Source organism: Natator depressus, chromosome 1, assembly GCF_965152275.1.
Source record: "Natator depressus isolate rNatDep1 chromosome 1, rNatDep2.hap1, whole genome shotgun sequence".
NCBI lineage: Eukaryota > Metazoa > Chordata > Testudines > Cheloniidae > Natator > Natator depressus.
In genome coordinates, this window is record NC_134234.1 from 186,576,123 (window position 1) to 186,594,468 (window position 18,346).

An 18,346-nucleotide genomic window follows, 5' to 3' on the forward strand; every position below is an offset into this window, starting at 1 on the left:
GCTCCACTGACTTCAGTGAAGCATTGCCAAATTACACTAGAGACAACCTTGCTCAAAGTTTGAAAAAGACCTGGGAGTTTCAGAGGAAGAAAGTCTCTAACCTTTAATTACTTTATAAGAGCAGAGTGTGTGTTGTATTAAGTCCCAGTTCAATAAATGCACCTGACTTTGTCAATTGAATATATGAATAGTCTGCAGTTGTGGTTCTTGAATTATTTCCCTATGCTGAAAACAGTTGAGGTCTCTCAGATACAGCAGAGTGGTAACGGTTACAAATGATGGTGTTTTAATGGTGTCCCCCTCTACTTCAAAGTTAGACCATAATTCATTGAACATAGGCAACGGCTAAATACTGTATATTGCAGTGAACTACAAAAAACTGCTCAATAAATATATTTAGAATCATATTACGATAGGTAAATAATACAAAGATGATAATGGAGCTTTCTGAAATCAAGGTATGATTAGATCCGAGTGAACCATTGATAGCATACAGCTTTTTTCAGTCCATGAATTGACAGCAGATGATGTCTCATAGAGAAATGAGCTATTTTTTCCACTTTATTTTCATCAATTTCTTTATTTTGCAGCTTGTATGATCTGTAGTGGGTAACGGCTGTGCATGAACCGTTGAACCTCTGCATTTGGTACTTGGCTCCACTCATTCTCTGCCCTAGTTATAGATCTGTAATATGGTTCCCAAAGTTAACATGTCATACCTGTAATTGACACACATTTCTAAAATAGACTTGACTCAAACTTTTAAGGTTCTAATTTATTTTTTGCTTCATTATTTTTTGTTTCCATATGCACTTTGTACCTAAAGCTTTGAGCCAGAACTTGAACTGTACAGCATGAAATACCACTGGAAAAGTAGTATTTCTGATTAGACTGAGCACATTTCTGGTTTTATTCTTGTGATATTTCCAGTGAACACATGCAGACTTAAGAGCTTTAGCTAAGCTCGAACAATGCCAAAACTGCTTTGTGCTTATCTGGACCCACTCCTTCTCTGAAGTTCAAGTTTGCTCCCTTGCTTTAATATAGTTGTATAATTGCCTTTGTTGTGGTTGCCTTCTTTCTCTTTGCTGCTGTGAAACTTGCAAAGTGTCAATGACAGTGTCATCTTCAAGATGTCAGCCTCATTTTTCTGTGCATATCTTGCAACATTTAAAATAAGGTAAAAAAGAGAGAACTCTAACATTGTGTACCAGACATGCAAGATTATTTCACTATTACAAATGTTTCAAAAACATGTCTATTGTTCAGTAAAAACAACATTTCTTTGAGCCATCTCTCTGCTTTTGGATTCTGGAAATGGCATTTATTTGGGGAAAAATGGTTTTTCCTCTTTTATATTTGTGTACCAAATTATAGATGGATTTAGTACAATGTACAGCAGTGCTGAAAGGAAAAGTCATTTATCTTAGATTAGACATGGTGGGACAGATGCATGTAGCTAAACTGAGTTACACCAGCTGAAGATCTTGCCTGGTATTCTGTCCTCCCCTGCTCCTTTTGGAACTCCCCACTGCCAGACGTGGGCAATATTTTTAACAAATGGTATTTCATCAAAAATATCTTGCCTGAGTTCACAGAACATTCATGAATAGTAAGAAATCAAAAACATCTGAGGTTTTCTGAAGCTTTCATTGTACCTGTTATATTAACTTTGAAAATGCTTTTTCAGGACAGGTTTTGGTTTATTTTTGCATTTGGGATGGATGGACTGTTGCAGTTTTTAACAAAGTCTTATTTTATTTGCTAGTCTCTTGATTATTTGAACCTACACCAAGTGGTCAGGAGGGTTGACAGAAACCACTCAGACTGTTTCTCAGCTCAGAGATGGCACACACAACCCAGTGAGAATAAAACTACCACTAGCAGGGAGCGCTCTTTGTACTTCTTCCCGCTGTGGTGAGAGGGGCTGTCAAGGTTCCTTCCCCACTCTGAACTCTAGGGTACAGATGTGGGAACCTGCATGAAAACCCCCTAAGCTTATTTTTACCAGCTTAGGTTAAAACTTCCCCAAGGTACAAACTATTTTACCTTTTTCCCTTGGATTTTATTGCTGCCACCACCAAGCATCTAACAGATATATAACAGGGAAAGAGCCCGCTTGGAAACATCTTTCCCCCCAAAATCCGCCCCAAACCCTATACCCCCTTTCCTGGGGAAGGCTTGATAAAAATCCTCACCAATTGGCATAGGTGAACACAGACCCAAACCCTTGGATCTTAAGAACAATGAAAAAGCAATCAGCTTCCTAAAAGAAGAATTTTAATTGAAGAAAAAAATAAAACAATCACTCCTGTAAAATCAGGATGGTAAATACCTTACAGGGTAATCAGATTCAAAACATAGAGAATCCCTCTAGGCAAAACTTTAAGTTACAAAAAGACACAAAAATCGGTATATATACTTTCCATTCAACACAGCTATTTTATCAGCCATTTAAACAAAACAGAATCTAACGCATATCTAACTAGATTCCTTACTAAGTTCTAAGACTCCATTCCTTTTCTGTTCCCGGCAAAAGCATCAGACAGACAGAGACAGACCCTTTGTTTTTCTCCCTCCTCCCACCTTTTGAAAGTATCTTGTCTCCTCATTGGTCATTTTGGTCAGGTGCCAGCGAGGTTATCCTAGCTTCTTAACCCTTTACAGGTGAAAGGGTTTTTCCTCTGGCCAGGAGGGATTTTAAAGGTGTTTACCCTTCCCTTTATATTTATGACCGAGGCAGACACATTTTTGTTCTGTATTCTCAAGACTTTCTAGGATTTTAAAGGGATAGTGGCCTTGCCTGGAAGTCTCAACGCCACTTAAGATGTTGGAGGCAAGAATAGACTATCCAAAGATGCTGTTCTTACACGCCTGTTGATGCAGATGAAATAACTCTTCATGCAGTAGAACTGCATCAGTTCTTCTGTGTTCACAGCTCTGAAAGATCAGAGACGTGGAAAGACATGGTGGTGAGTGTGACACTCTGAACCTCAAAGTAGCACCCTGGAACCCCCATATTCACCACGGTAATATTATTATGATATGTTTTGTACAACGTATGACTTGTCAGGTATCATTTTGTAAGTCTTGATCTGTTGAACAACAATAATCTGTTGGATTGTATGTACTATCATTGTATATGAAGTTATGAAGTATTACTATATGTGCTACTGAAATATGTTGTAAGATTTGGAACACCCACAGCCAGCCTTTCAGTTTCAGCAAACGAATAGCCATCAATAGCCAGACAGTAGGATGGAAAGTGGTCCCAGCCTGTATACTGAGGAACTGTAACCTGCTTGTACTATCTGCCAGGGTGAGAAAAGCTGTTTGATTCAACTCTTGCTTCGACTAAAAGTTTAGGATTTAGAATGCATGTTTACTTTTTATTTTCGTAAGGTAACGATCTCTGACCTATATGCCTACCACATATAATCACTTAATATCTATCTTTCTGAAGTTGTTAAACTTATTTTAATGTTTTATCCTTACCAGTGAGTTTGTCAAAGGTGCTTGGGAAATCTGCTCAGGTTATAAAGTCTGTTGCATGTTCACTTTCCTATGAAGAAGTGGCAAACTAGGTAATGAACTGTCCAGGCTTCTGACCAGTGCAAGACAGTAGAGTTCTGGGGTGCTGGGGGGAATTGGCTGGAGCCTCTCTATTGCTGGTTCATGAATAGCTGGGAGATCATTCATGTAGCACACTTGTATGTGTCCCTACCTGTGTATGTCTATGTAAGTGAAGTGCCTGTCAGAGGCTTGGAGTTTGACATCAGCCTCACTGTGTGAGGCAGCTCAGGTGGGTGGGTTTGGAGGCTCAGTGGTCCCCCAGCCTAGGTTGCACCCCGGGGACCCAGTCACAGTGGGCACATGCCCCATGCCTTAAGTAAATGACTAAGATACTTCTGGACTGTTTTAAATGTTATAACAACATTTTAGGTTTCCCGACTTTACTTTTCATTCTCATCATCCTTAAAGAATGGGGTGGCCAGAATTTTCAGTAGCGCTTCATCTTTGGCCATGCTACTTTTACAAGGTTCTAGGTGGTAGGTGGAACTACTGTTTGGAATCTTATTTCTAATAAACTAAGCTGCAGCAACTGTGTCCTGTTAATACAAACCTCATATTCTATGTCTCTTTAAGCCAAACTTTTGCTGTTCAACATTTTAAAAAATCTTTTGAGTATAATTCATCAACACCCAAAATGCTAGTACAGGACAAATAATTGTGGTTGAATATTCAGATAGTTTTATATAGCTACATTTTTTCCAGCAAATAGAAATTTTTCACATTACTGTGAAACTATTATTAATACTGAAAAAATTTCAACTTTAGTTTAAGGGCTAGAAATTAGATATTATTTTAAACCTTTAAGAAGACAGTCTTTGAGACAGAGATAATTCATTTGGCCATAGGAAAAGAACTGTGGAGAAAATCTGGGTAAGATATACACAATTTCTTCCTAAATGCTAAAGGTTTTAAATAAAGGTCTGTGAATTATGTACAATTGGAATTTACTCTACGCAAATTATTTTAAAATAATGCTTGCAATATTGCTATTAACAGTTTCTGCATGGTGTTATAGACATTATCTGAAATATTTTCATCTTATGCTGTATAAACTTTGTTCTCATCTGTGTTCATTAGTTGTTTCCCAAATATCAGGAAGATTACAGTCCTGACAGTGATATGTTTTATGGAAGCGGTCCCTGTTAGTTTACATCCTTTTTGCTCTGGGATCTTGAGCAGGGTTTATTCCAGATATCCTTCCTTCATTTCTTCTTTACAAATGTTGATAGTTGCTTCACTTATCTTGGATAGGTTGTTAAATTCCCAAACAGTAGCTAAAATCGATAGGGCTCATGCAGGGGGGAAAGTAAAATGCAGATCTTACCAATATGAGGATGCTCTGTCCCACCCGGAAGGGGGGTGGCCTCGGGTGGAAGGGGCGGGGCTCGGGGGCTCAGCATCCCACGGCCAGTCCATCTGCGCTCCCTGGCCCACACTGCCCGGGGCTCCATTGGCGATTTAAAGGGCCCAGGGCTCTGGCTGGCACTGCTGCAGTAGCGGCAGTGGCAGCCGGAGCCCCGGGCCCTTTTAAATCGCGGCCCCAGGGCAGCTACTTCTTTTGCCACCACCACCACCCCCCCCACCGGCAGCGGCCAGGGGGAGCAAAAGGGGCTGCGATATTAAATATATACTTTTTTTTTTTTTGAGGGGGAGAGGGATAGCTCAGTGGTTTGGGCATTGGCCTGCTAAACCCAGAGTTGTGAGTTCAATCATTGAGGGGACCATTGAGGGATCTGGGCAAAAATTGGGGATTGGTCCTGCTTTGAGCAGGGGGTTGGACTAGGTGACCTCCTGAGGTCCCTTCCAACCCTGATAGTCTATGATTAAAGTGCTGCCACAGCAGCACTTTAACATCGCTGCCCCTTTTGTGCCCTCCATCAGCAGCCCTGCTGGTAGGGACCCGGCGGGGCCGCCGATCGGGGGCGCAAAAGGGGCCGCGACGTTAAAGTGCTTTTACCAGCCCTTACCCCCTTACTTTCACCCCTGGGCTCATGTTAAAACCAACACAAAATGGTATATACCATTCCACACAAATGACTGTAACGTCGATACCTGTGCATGTAGGTAACTGCAGTGATGAAGGAAAAATCTCACACTTCTAGATAGTGCATCCTCTTCTGTTTTTTTTTTTTTTTTTTTCCTGTCCTTGCACACATTAGCCAAGCTGTGTGTCTGTGGTCTCAAAGTAGGTGTCCTGATCCACAGCACTGTGTTTATACTTTTCAGGTTCATGGTTAGTTATTCTACCAGCTAGTCCCATTGTTTTGTGTCCCCTTTAAATAATATTTCCAAGGAAGCATCCCATGCTTTCAGGGCCATCTGCTCTTTATTCTAGCCAGTAACTCTGCTTTTATATGTTAATTGCCCTGGCTGAAATGCTGGCCAGAATCTAGCTTCCTGTCTACCTTACATCTGAATTTAAATACATGAGGGTGATGAATAAGATTTTTCAGTAATCCTCATCATATTTGATTTGGGTGTCTAAGGCTGGGTTGCCTTAAGGGAACTGTGTTGTTGGCTTCTGGGTAACCAGTAAGGTATTATTGAAGCTGTTTTGTGCTGGCTTGGTAAACCTAAGTATTGGAATATTGACCAGCTTTGGGGGCTGTTTGCCCCATTCTTTGCAGTTGACCCTAATTAAGTAACCTCAGTGTGGTTACACCTATATAGAATAAGGTAGAAGGGTTAGTATTTTGAAGTCCCTCCTCTCCCTCTCACCCCCGGCTGCATCATTCCTGGCACTCTAATTACATGTCAGATGGTTTCTGCCTCAAAAACTTACAATACAAAGAGACATGTCTAAGGATGGGAGAAAAGAAGTAGTAATATCCCCTTATTTATAGTTGAGGAAACCGAAGATCACAAAGATTGACTCGCTGAAAATTGTAGTTTGTGGGTTAGCTGGAGCTAGATTGCAGACTGTGAGACTCAATCCGATGTTTTAGCCATAAGGTTATCCTCCATGTCAGACTACTGCAGTCTGTAAATATTAATAAATTTTGTTATGAAAGCAAGGGTTAAAGCTGAATGAGGTACTGATAGCTAGAGTTGGCAAATTGAATCTTTATGTAGAGAGGGTCTTGAGAGTTAACATCATTGGCTTCTGACATTTAAAAATGTTTAGTTTCTTTTCTTTAAAAGTTTGGAGACTACATTTAGGATTTATCTTTTGTTCTTGCCTAACAAATAAATAAGTTTATAGGAGAGCCCTTGGGGCCTCTGGTTTAACCACTTTTTTTAAGTGTTCCTATTAAAGTACTTTAAAGGGCTGTTTTATTTATAGGAGCTAAATTAAAAATCATTAATGCTATTGATTGTCATGGCAATAGGGTGGAACCCTAAGGGCTTTATCCAGCTCAATGTGGCTGAAGTTTTCTGAGTTCTGCAGCCTATCGAAGGCTCTGAATACTGGCTCTGCGGCACACTGATCTATTCATGGGGGAGCTTCAGCATTCTGAAAGTCAAAGGGACAAATAATTCACTCCTATGAATATACCCAAGGAGGGGGAGAGTTTTCTCCAGCTCTTCCCCTATGAGAGCAGGGACTTGAGAGAGTTGGGGTGTGCCTGCCTCCTTTTGCCTACCTTGTGATGCTTTTCAGGGTACCCAGGACCAAAAGTCAGCTTGTTACCCTCCTGCCTCTTATGAGAGGGGATCTTTCTTATGGTAGCTGGGTATCAGCTTCCAGGCCGTCAGCCGCTGAAACACTCTCCTCTGGGCTTATACCAGCCCTTCCTTTACCTCACAGGTTAACAGGTGCACCCCAGTCCCTGAATCCCTTGACCACTTGATAAAGGGACCCCTGTTTTTAGCAAACAGGGCCTGAAATGAGTCTTGTTTCTATTAACAAGCAGGGCGAATCCCTGCCTTGTTGTAGCGTTTCTTGTTTACCACTGAGTGGTTTTTAAATGTTTGTCATTTTCTCTGTTAGTTTTCTGTGCACTGTGGCAAAGGTAGCCAATGAGCCTCACATTACCTTGCTGGCTGACTAGGGAGCAGTGACACCTCCCTCTTGCTTGAATGGGTCATCATTGGAACACATGATCCCAGTGACCAACTTCTACTCTATGTCCCTACAGAATGCTTTCAATATGAATACATTCCTTATATATTACCCATACATCCATCTCTCAATGACTGAGTTTTGAAAAGTTACAAGATTCCTGTGGATACCTTACATTTTACTCCTTGAGGATAACTGTACTCTAAGACATGTGTTTGATGTAGTGAGTTTGTCTGGTTTTAGGTGGAACAGGGGACCCTTTGTCAAACGGTCTCTGTTATATAACCCAATCTCCCTTTACCCTCAGATCTCATGGATTTATGAGACTCAGTTCTATGGGAGGAGCTTTTCCTCTATTCTGGCAGGGCTAATGCATGAGCTAGATTCCCTGAGCTGAGGGATCCTAGATTGTCAGTTCCTTCCATTCAGGAAAGCAGAATGGACAATTGGGTCTCTAAATAACCTGTTCACTAGGGATCTGCAGAGAGCAACTTCTGTGAGGGTCGGTTGGAGGATGCCTCATGAAGTTGCATTCCCTGCCTGATTCCACAACTCTCCATTATCTGTGCTTACCTCCTCCCAACACACTCAGGACAAGTCTACACTTCCTTGCTATACATCAGTGCAGCTGCATCGGTGGAACTGTGCCGCTGTAGCTTGTCTGGTGAAGACAGGCTATGTTGACCGGAGTGGAGAGCACTCTCCGGTCCATATAATTACTCCACCTCCACAAGAGGTGGAAGCTGTGTTGGGAGGAGAGCGTCTCCCACAGACATAGTGCAGTGTGGAAAGCGCTTAGGTCACGGTAACTTATTTCACTCAGCATGTAAAAATGACCCCTTTCCCCCCCTGAGCTATGTAAGTTAAATTGACTTAAGTGATATTGTAGAGCAGCCCTCAGGTAGTGAATTCATTGGAAGGTTTACATCAACTCTTTCTCTGGACAGGGATGTGTCCCAGAAGGCATACAGACTTTTTAAAGTAACTGCTTCTGATGGGGTATATCTTCCACCCTAAATCACCAGAGCCCCCCCACCCCCAGTTATTATTTCTTCAGATTTATGTGTCTGGTGGGGGGGGGGGGAGAAAATGAATGTGACAGGCATAGTGCTGTACAGACCAGGGAGAATCAGCTCATTTCTTAGAGGGTAATTTACTGAATGCTTGGCATCTCTTCAGAATATTCCCTTGAGCCCAACTGATACATAACTCTGGCCCCAAAAGGGGTCAGTCATACTGTCTACAGCTATGTTACAAGCCTAAATGAGGATTACAAGGCAGTTTCTGAGGAGTTGCTACCCCTCAGCAACAAGAGTAGTCTTTGTCACTGTGTAAAGTATGTCAGGCTAGTGGAGATTCCCTGGGCCACCAAACATAGAAGATGTTTTTGGCTGGATAAAGTTGAGAATGGTTCCTAAAATCTACAAAGAAAGAGAAATGATTTTCTTAGGATATGTCTTTGATTTCCCCCCACCTCCTTCTCTCCCCCTCCCACCGACCCCCCCCCCCTTATTATTTCTGCATTAGTTTGAAATTCCTGTTTAGACAAAATGTTTTAATTCCCTTGGTATCTCAGTTTCTTTGTCAACGAAGTGAATTTGAGTTCCCTCCTCTCCACATGCACACAAATAAGTTCAGTTACAAAAGCAGTTCAGAGGCAGTAAGCATGGTTCAGTGTGAGGTATTATCCCCATCTTTCTCTAAAAACATAACATCACAAAAACCTTCCTGTGGAAAGTGAGAGAGGAAGACGATTGTGGATCAAGGTTGGGAAAGGATATAAAGGAAAGACTATGGCATAATTTTCTTTGAATTTCCTGGCAAACTGAATCTAAATCTCAGGGTTGGTGCTTTACAAGGAGCAAATGTTGCAGGGGGTCATTAACAGCTCATATATAGATGGTGTGGGGCACTGTTCCCCATCCTCCCAAGTAAAACGAACACAGGAGGAGGGGGTAAATGTGTGTCACTAAATACAAATTGTGAACACAATAAATCGGTAGCAGCCTGCTATAGATTTACAGTGTTCAGAATTCATATAGTAGCAGGGCATTCTTTTCCCTGGTCGCAGTGGCACATGTGCAGACTGCATAGTGAACATCTGACAAGAGGCAAGCTGTAGAAATTTTGAGCGGCGTTTGGGGTGCTGGCTTCACTACCCAAGCCACAGGCTGCAGTACCTGCGGATCACTAACTTCTCCATATATAGATCCAGCTGACGTGGTAGCTAGAGCCAATTAACCTAGTCCAGCAGGATTTCCAGAGGACAGGTACAGTGCTCTACAGTCATCGTTGCCTGTGGCTTGAGTGGTGAATCCAGTGCCCCAAACCCCACTCAAAATTGCCGCTGCTCACCTCCTATCAGACATTCAGTGTGCAGTCTGTGGGGGAGGAGAAGCTGGAGGGGCAGAAGGCAGCAGTGGAGGGGAGAGGGAATATGGCAGAGGTGGAGGAGGAGGATGATCCTCCCAGGAAGAAGGTCCAGGCCTGGTGCTGGCCAAGATAAGTAAGGGCCCTAGGCAGTAGAGGAGGCCAACTTTCCTAGGGCAGATTTCCTTCTCCATGTCTGGAGGTGGATGGTGGTGGATGGGGGCAAGAGGGCATGCTTTTTTTCTGCTATGCCCCAATTGGCTGAAATTTCACAAGTTGCCACTGGCAGGGGTGGGTTTATACCACCTTTCCACCTGTAGGAATTCTGGGACTGCCCCATAATTGATGCAGCTCTTAGCATAAACCAAAACATCCTTAGGGCTGCTCTAATTTATGCCTTTCAGAATGGGTCCTTATGATCCAATCCACTCTCTGAGCATCAGCCAGAGCACTGTGCACTCCAGCTCTGTCCCTTCCATCCCTGGCACATTTCCTCTCATCCCTTCTCTTATCATCCATACTCCAGCAGCACTAAGTGCCCATAATCATTTGAGGATTAGGCACCCAGAGCCTACTTAATGCACTAGCTAAGTGTGCACATGCCTAGGGTACACCAGTATTTCAGTGCAAAGGTGCTGAAGCAAGCAATATCTTGTACATCCACCCCAAAAAAGGTTTCAACATCCCCTTCCTACAAACTATACTTCATATAAGGTATTTCTTTCTTGAAGAAAATATTCCATAGTAATCTCACAAAGCACTTTTCAAATAAAGCTATTTTCTTTCCTAGTATCTAAGGGTAAATGCTCTTTAGTATCCTGTTTTGCTACAACTTCTTGTAGAATCAAGAAGCCAAGTCTCTTTCATTTAAACATTCTTTAAGAAGTCCATTTTATCATCTTTTATTACACAAAATGGTCGTCTACTTCTGAAATTTATCTTTAACTATTAAAAAAAAAAGCTCTTCAGTTTAATCAAAATGACTCTTCTACATGTCTTAAGAACCAATTGGTCTCTTCAGAGTTTTGCACATCTGCTACAACACTGAAAACAAATAAAGCTGTTTTCTATAAATTAAGTTCCAGACTAGATCTGTATGAATATTTTTTTTAAAAAAAAATCAATTCACAAATATTTCTGCAGAAAAGGAGCCATTTTTGTGTTTTCCTGTGTAAGGTGTTTCCATCTGCCAGTTAGTGAACCAAAAACCAAACAAACAAATATGACTTTAATTGGTCTCCTAACAATTCATAGCTAATATTGCAATTGAAGAGTTCCTGAATAACCCTTATCCTGAAAATTATTCATTCCAACCATTTGGCAAATACAAATAGCAAACACATTAGAACAAACTCAGGATGAGTGTGTGAACAACTTGCTAACTAAAAAAAAGGACTAATTTGTGACTAATATTATTTGTAACAAGTATTTTAACTCCCTTTAGTCAAAGCTCATGTTCTTCCATATGCTCAGAATTCTGGAATATCATTCTCATCTCATTTACAATAGTGTAAATTAGGAGTAACTCTACTGAAATCAGTGAAGCTACACTAGTGAAAACATTGTCTTCACTCTGCCAATGCCAGCCTTCATTGCCCACTTGTTACATTTTCTAATAAGCATCTTTTCACTTTCTACCAAGTCATCTCTCACATATATGACAAGCTTCCTGTTAAAACCTGAAAATCAGATCAGAGTCCTCCTTCAAATCCCTACTTAAAACTCTTTGTTGTGATGGCTACAAAAAACTTGACACTAGGTAGGCCGCTGGTGAGCTAAAACCTCTGCCTGTCACGCTAACCAATAAAGTCTTATTGTTTCCTTCTGCTCTGTCATGTGTCTCTCTGCATATACTTGTTGTCTCTTGTCTTATACTTGTAAACTCCTGGGCCAGGGACTATCTTTGTTCTTTGTACCGTGCTTCATGCAATTGGCTTCTGGCCCATGACTGGGGTTCGTAGGTCACATCACAATAAAAATAATAATAAATAATAAAACTGAGGTGAAAGGAAACTCAGGTCCACTGTTTCTAGAAATACATATGTAGTCACCTGAGTAGAAATCAGCAGCATTTGGCCTCATTATAAATAATAATTCAATTTGTATAGTTACTTTCCAAGTAGCATATTAAAATGTCATCATCTCATTCCCTTGACTTCATAAAGCAGATGGAGACTAGTAAACAAGGGACTAAGGTGTCAGAACTCTTCATTATCCTTAATTCAAACTATGCCATGGGCTCACTTTGAAGCCCTGGGCAAGTCTAGAAGTCCCAGTTTAGCACATTGCTTAACCGCATGCATACATTTAAGTTGGAGAATAGTCCCATTGAAGTCATTGGAACTACTCATTAGCTTGAAGTTATGTATATGCTATTATGCTTTGCTGGGTAAGGGCCTTAATTTCATGGCATTGTTTGCCTCATCCATAAACTGGTGTTAAAAGCTGCCTCATACTGATATTGTGAGGGTTGATTAGTAAATATTTATATAAACACTTTGTGTCTAGTGCTATATGGCCTGAGTATTATTACTGATTTGAATTGTGACACATTTCCCATCAATGGAAAGCTAATATTGTGTATAAATGTTATTTGTGATAGTATGCAATGTTGTTGTAGCCACATCAATCCCAGGATATTAGAGAGACAAGGAGAATGAGGTAATATGACCTGAAGAAGAGCTCTGTATAAGCTTCAAAACGTGTCTCTCTCACCAACAGAAGCTGGTCCAGTGAAAGATATTGCCTCACCCACCGTATCTCTCTAATTTGTGATGATAGCACCCAGAGGCATCTATCAGGCGTGGGGCTCCATTGTGCCTTGGGACTGTCCAAGCACATAGGAGCTTGCAGTTGAAGGACTATTATGCTCCTTAAAATCTCACCATGTGTGAGGGGTAGCACGTAGCTATGCTACATCAGGAAGTGCTCCTCCAAGCTTGGGAAAGGAGAGGGAAATCATATTTTACATTTAGCAGAAAGGAGGGAGACTCACTCCCACATGTTTCCCATTACAGCAGCCATTGCTACCATGGAGGGCTAGCACCGTGGCACACGACTCTGTGAAGTTACTGGCTCAGTACCTCTGTTTGCTGGGATGATTTCAAGGGATCTATTTGTGAGATTTCTGGTTGAATATCTGTATTTTGGTGGGGTGAAGTTAAGGCACAGGCCATGGAGATATTATTAGCTCTCACAGGCGCTGACTTTTACTTTTCCCAGTGGGTGCTCTACCTCCACTCCCACCCTGAGGCCCCTCTCCCACTCTGCCCCTTCCTCCGAGGCCCCACCCTCGCTCTGCCTCTTTCTGCCCCTGCTCTGCCCCCTCTTTCGAGGCCCCCTACTGACTCACTACTCGCTGCACTCTCCACCCTCCCCTGAGCACCTCCCGCCAGCTGCTGAACAGCTGATCAACAGGGCTGCCAAACAGCTGTGGCTGCTGGGTGCTGAGCACCCCTCCTTCTTTTTCCGTAGGTACTTGACCCCCGGAGCATCCACAGAGTTGATGCCTATACTGGCTCTGTACAAACATGCAGTCTGAAACAGTCTCTGCCTCAAATTGCTTAAAGTGGTGGGTTGGAAGGAAACCAGAAGGCACTTCAGTGAGATCATTGGGGTTATTGGGAACCATCCACATCCAAGGACAGAACTTGGTGTTGAGATATTTCACAATTAGATGGATAAGGAATTCGATACTGGGTTCTGGGGAAGGGGAAGCAATGGAGATTAAGGATGAAGACTGGCTCTGTCATGGAGATATTCTGGAAGGGGAGATCTTACAGACAGCTGGGAAATGGAGGGCAGGAAAGAGAAAGCATGATTGATATCAGGCATTTTGTACATAAAGTTTTCAAAGGAGTCTACAGATTAGAGGATGAGAGTAGTGGTAGTTAAATACATAGCAGATGCTAAGATAGTCAAGTATATTACTGAGAAAATTCTTCTCCAATGCACAGGATTTTTTATATGGACCGTTATAGAGTCTGATTCAAAGCCCATTGAAAGCAGGTATTCCATTGGTTTCAATGTGTTCTGGATCACATGCATAATGCCTAACTGTTCCAGGCTTCATATGTTTCAGACAGGAGAGGATGAACAGCTAGATATAGTTTCACACAGACCACTTAGACATAAGTACCTTGTGAAAGGTGAGTGTGTGATGAAACAATGAAAGCAGGGCTATGAGGCTACTTAAATAAATGAGACTGACTTTGCAATAGCTCTTGGGGTTACAAATGAAGCCATCAAGAAATGACTGGTCTTATTTGAGAACATACTGAAGACCTGGAGCAGCTCCTTTTTGACTGCAGTAGGAGTTGTGGGTGCTAAATACATCAGAAAATCAGACTTTACACTTGTTTTGAACTACTACATGAAAGGCCATGCCATTATACGAAGGTGTAATTTGTAAAACATAAAAAAGCAGAAAATGGCTGAGAACTTAAAAATTGGATGGTCGTAGCCCACAAATCCTAGTGATGACTGAACCTGGTGACATTCTGAACCAAAAGAGCTCTCAACCATGCTTGTAGCTGGAGCTAGCGAACGGGAGCAGCAAACAGGTGAGTTTTGTGAGGGAGTTCTCCAGTTGGAGGAGGCGCAATTATGTGACTCTTGGGGCGAGTTTTTTTGTTTGTGTGCTTGCTGCTTTCCATTTGCCCACTTGACTGAAGTTTATAGTGTGGTCTGTTTGGGGGGCCGTATGCTGAGCCTAGTGGCCTGCTAGGCAAGGATGAGAGCTTCTTAATGAGGCATTGATCCCTAATCCATTTAGGAGCCCTTAACCAGGGGCTGAGGTTACTCAGGGAGAATGGGGGTTTAAAAAGCCAGCTCCAAAGCAAAAAGAGGAGCTAGCAAATGGGAGTTTTGCAAGGGAGTTTATATAGCACAGTTAAGTTCATGGAGTGGTTTGGCCAATGTACATGGTAGAGGGACATTGCTGGCACATGTGGGCATATATCACATTGGTAAATGTGCAGGTGAACAAGCCCCTGATGGCGTGGCTGATGTGATTAGGTCCTATGATGGTGTCCCTTGAATATATATGTGGACAGAGTTGGCAACGGGGTTTGTTGCAAGGATAGGTTCCTGGGTTAGTGTTTTTGTTAGTGTGGTGTGTGGTTGCTGGTGAGTATTTGCTTCAGGTTGGGGGGCTGTCTGTAAGCGAAAACTGGCCTGTCTCTCAAGGTCTGTGAGAGTGAGGGATCATCCTTCTGGATAGGTGGTAGATCCTTGATGATGCGCTGGAGAGGTTTTAGTTGGGGGCTGAAGGTGACAGCTAGTGGCATTTTGTTACTTTCTTTGTTGGGCCTGTCCTGTAGTAGGTGACTTCTAGGTACTCTTCTGGCTGTCAATCTGTTTCTTCACTTCAGCAGGTGGGTATTGCAGTTTTAAGAGTGCTTGATAGAGATCTTGTAGGTGTCTGTCTCTATCTGAGGGATTGGAGCAAATGTGGTTGTATCTTAGGGCTTGGCTGTAGACAATGGATCATGTAATGTGGTCTGGATGAAAGCTGGAGGCATGTAGGTAAGTATAGCGGTCAGTAGGTTTCCGGTATAGGGTGGTGGTTATGTGACCATCACTTATTAGCACTGTAGAGTCCAGGAAGTGGATCTCTTGCGTGGACTGGTCCAGGCTGTGGTTGATGGTGGGATGGAAATTGTTGAAATCATGGTGGAATTCCTCAAGGGCTTCTTTTCCACGGGTCCAGATGATGAAGATGTCATCAGTGTAGCGCAAGTAGAGTAGGGGCATTAGGGGAAGAGAGCCAAGGAAGCGTTGTTCTAAGTCAGCCATAAAAATGTTGGCATACTGTGGGGCCAGGTGGGTACCCATAGCAGTGTCACTGACTTGAAGGTATACATCGTCCCTAAATGTAAAATAGTTGTGGGTGAGGACAAAGTCACAAAGTTCAGCCACCAGGTTTGCCATGACGTTATCGGGGATATGGTTCCTGATAACTTGTAGTCCATCTTTGTGTGGAATGTTGGTGTAGAGGGCTTCTACATCCATAGTGGCTAGGATGGTGTTTTCTGGAAGATCACCAATGGATTGTAGTTTCCTCAGGAAATCAGTGGTGTCTCGAAGATAGCTGGGAGTGCTGGTAGCATAGGGCCTGAAGAGAGAGTCCGCATAGCCAGACAATCCTGCTGTCAGGGTGCCGATGCCTGAGATGATGAGGCGTCCAGGATTTCCAGATTTATGGATCTTGGGTAGCAGATAAAATACCTGTGGTTGGAGTTCTAGGGGTGTGTCTGTGCAGATTTGTTCCTGTGCTTTGTCCGGGAGTTTCTTGAGCAGATGGTGTAGTTTCTTTTGGTAGCCCTCAGTGGGATCAGAGGATAATGGCATGTAGAATGTGGTGTTTGAGAGCTGCCTAGCAGCCTCTTGTTCATATTCCAACCTATTCATGATGACGATAGCACCTCCTTTGTCAGCCTTTTTGATTCTGATGTCAGAGTTGTTCCTGAGGCTGTGGATGGTGGTGTGTTCTGCATGACTGAGGTTATAGGGCAAGTGATGCTGCTTTTCCACAATTTCAGCCCTTGCACATCAGCGGAAGCACTCTATGTAGAAGTCCAGTCTGTTGTTTCAACCTTCAGGAGGAGTCCACCCAGAATCCTTCTTTTTGTAGTGTTGGTAGGAAGGTCTCTGTGGGTTAGTATGCTGTTCAGAGGTGTGTTGGAAATATTCCTTGAGTCGGAGACATCAGAGACGTCGAAAGTAGGATTCTAGGTCACCACAGAACTGTATCATGTTCGTGGGGGTGGAGAGGCAGGAGAGGCGCCGAGATAGGACAGATTCTTCTGCCGAGCTAAGAGTATAGCTGGATAGATTAACAATATTGTTGGGTGGGTTAAGGGAACCACTGTTGTAACCCCTTGTGGCATGTAGTAGTTTTGATAATTTAGTGTCCTTTTTCCTTTGTAGAGAAGCAAAGTGTGTGTTGTAAATGGCTTGTCTAGTTTTTATAAAATCCAGCCATGAGGAAGTTTGTGTGGAAGGTTGTTTGTTTTTTTTATGAGAGTATCCAGTTTTGAGAGCTCATTCTTAATCTTTCCCTGTTTGCTGTATAGGATGTTGATCAGGTTGTTCTGCAGTTTCTTTGAGAGTGTGTGGCACAATCTCTCAGCACGGTCTGTGTGGTATGTAGATTGCAATGGATTTTTTACCTTCAGTCCTTTTGGTATGATGTCCATCTGTTTGCATTTGGAAAGGAAGATGGTGTCTGTATCTGTATGAGTTTTTTCATTAAGTTGATGGATTTCCACTTCATACTGCTAAATTCAGTGCTGGCTGCTGGGGAAAGCCATGTGCTGTCTCTTTAAGACACTCACTGGAAGTGCCCCTACTCTGTCTTGAGCCCTGTTGTCTGCCCTACCCTGCTCTGCGGAGATGGGGGCACATGGCAGGGGGAGGGAGAGAGAGTGTGTGTGTGAAAGAGAGAGACAGACTGGCTGCTGGGGAACTCTCAGAAACAGTGCACTGTCTCCTTAAGAAAGGCATTCAGACACTCACCATTCAGATCATAGCATCTCTGAGTTCTCCTGAGTCAGGCTGTCCCCTCTGCCCTGCTCTGTGGAGATGGGGTACAAGGGTGGTGGCAGGGAGACACCCTGCCATGAGCACCCTCCCCCACCCCACCCTCCAGCAGGTGGATCTCGGGAGCACCTGCAGGATGGAGCAACATGGGGGGAAGGGCACCTGAACACATGCTGCTGGCTGTGCGCTTTTGCGTGCTCTGCTGTCAGCTGGGTGGCACTTAAATCTCTCCTGCACGGCCGCCCAGCAGCTTACAGGGAACAAAGGGTATGGAACAATGGAGAGATTTGAAAAGACTGCGACTTGTCAGGTTGGAAAAGAGACCACTAAGAGGGGATATGACATAGGTCTATAAAATCATGACTGGTGTGGAGAAAGTGAATAAGGAATTGTTATTTAGACCTCCACATTACACCTGGGGTTACCCAATTACATTAACAGGCAGCAGGTTTAAAAAAACAAAAGGAAGTACTTTTCCACACGGCACAGTGTCAGTCTGTGGAACTCATTGCCAGGGGATATTGTCATGACCAAAAGTAATAATTGGGTTCAAAAAATAATTTGATAAGTTTATGGAGGATAGATCTATCAATGTCTATTAGCCAAGATTGTCAGGGATACAGCCCCATGTTCTGGGTGTTCCTCACCTTCTGACTTCCAGATGTTGGGACTTGATGACAGGGGATGGATCACTTGATAATTGTCCTGTTCTGTTCATTCCCTCTGAAGCATCTGGCCCTGGCCATTGTTAGAAGACAGGATACTGGACTAGATGGACCATTGATCTGAGACAATATGTCTGTTCTTGTGTTCCATTGCTTCACGCTGACTCAACAGACATTTTAGACTTAAGAGTTA